The sequence below is a fragment of the Triticum dicoccoides genome, chromosome 5B, assembly GCF_002162155.2.
Source record: "Triticum dicoccoides isolate Atlit2015 ecotype Zavitan chromosome 5B, WEW_v2.0, whole genome shotgun sequence".
Taxonomy (NCBI): Eukaryota; Viridiplantae; Streptophyta; class Magnoliopsida; order Poales; family Poaceae; genus Triticum; species Triticum dicoccoides.
In genome coordinates this window covers 302,662,415-302,664,071 of record NC_041389.1, presented here as the reverse complement: position 1 = coordinate 302,664,071, position 1,657 = coordinate 302,662,415, and positions in this window count along the sequence as shown.

Sequence of the window (1,657 nt, the reverse complement as noted above, 5' to 3'; positions counted from 1 at the left end):
TCCCTGATGACCATGTCAACACTATCCCGAAGCATGTGTGTGGTACTCCGTTAATCCACAAGAACATTTGGGAGCGCAATGCTAACTGTTCTTGATCATTTATCCAAACACCGTTGTATGGATAAGCCTCATAAATTCCTTGCCCCTTTGTCTAAATGCTTTAATACTTGGAGCCCTATCATGCTCTGCCTTTCCTTGGGAAAGTTATACCCTAATACTTGGGTATAAACACCTTTCCTTTCCATTGGTCTGATTATCCTAATAACCACTTATTTCCTTTCCATTGTTTTGTTTAACCTTCTTGTGAGCTATATGATATAAGCAGGAATAATTTTCTGCTTATAAAACACCCCGTTGTACAACCTTGTCAGTAAGACCCTGTTACTATTGTTGATGACATTCCGGTATGCCACCGATGGATGAGAACCTTGCCTATTGGCCCGCCTCGTTCAACGAGCAGGAAAATGGTTCTCTTCGTCCCTCGCCCTTGGTATCGAGGTTGTTGCCGACATAACTGATAGGCTACCCTCTGACATGCCTTGCTATCGTGATCGTACAAGATGTCAACCCCCTTTCTACTTTTAACCCACATGGTGGGCCCATAACCCACAGTTCCACAGGATCGAAACCTGGCTCTCCTGTACACCCCTTGTTCCCAAAGTTATTCCTCTCGCGTGGACTCGTAAGTAATTCACGAGCCACCTTCCGATGAGATCACCAATTCTGGCATCGGAAACAATAATTATTCCGTTGCTTGGAACCCCCTTTCACCTTATGTCTAGGCATTGAACGATTGCCTGGCTGCTTGAAACTTCTTGTTGGACCTTCCAACTTTACTCTCGATGTGTTCTATTTGTTCAAGTCGAGAGGTACTCATATGCTCATTCATGGGTTAATCCCAGGTTATTACCCTTATAGCATTCTGTCGTATCCGATCTACCCCGTTACCTATTCGTAAATACGATGGAGATCCCGAAGAAAGGATGACGACTTGATCATGATGACCTGGAGTAGAGAAATAAAGACATCAACGAAGAGGATCAACTACTTCAGGGAGAGCAGACATGAATGAGAGGATCCGTTAGAATATCGTAACCAAATCTTTCCCCTTGCTCTACCTCTTAAATCTCGGGACGAGATTTCTTGTAGTGGAGGAGATTTGTGACGCCCGGATAATTAAGCTACAGTAATCCCACGCTAATGATGCCACGTCACCACGGTTAACCTCGCGATGATTCGAAACTGTTTCAAAATTGAAATTCAAATTAATGTTAACAAAAAAAAATCAAAAGTTAAAACAAAAATGTTCGGGGGGGTGCCATAAATTGCATATGTAAATATGGTGCAACAAACACATTATTATAAAATGCCTAGATATTTTATAGTGGTTGGAAACAACAAAACAATTAAATAAAAAGAAAAGCAGAACCAAATTAAACTGAAAAGAGAAGCCCCCCACTGGGCCAGTCGGCCCACCTGCTAGCCAGGCCGGTCCAACCGGCCCAACCGGCCTCGCCCACTCCCCTGGCCTATAACCCCTGTGGGCGACCAAACCCTAACCTCCACCGACAACCCTTCCCCCCCCCCACTCGCCCCCACGTCTCCCTCGCTTCCCCCCCACTCTTCCGTTCTCTTCCCTCGATCTGGATCGAGGTCG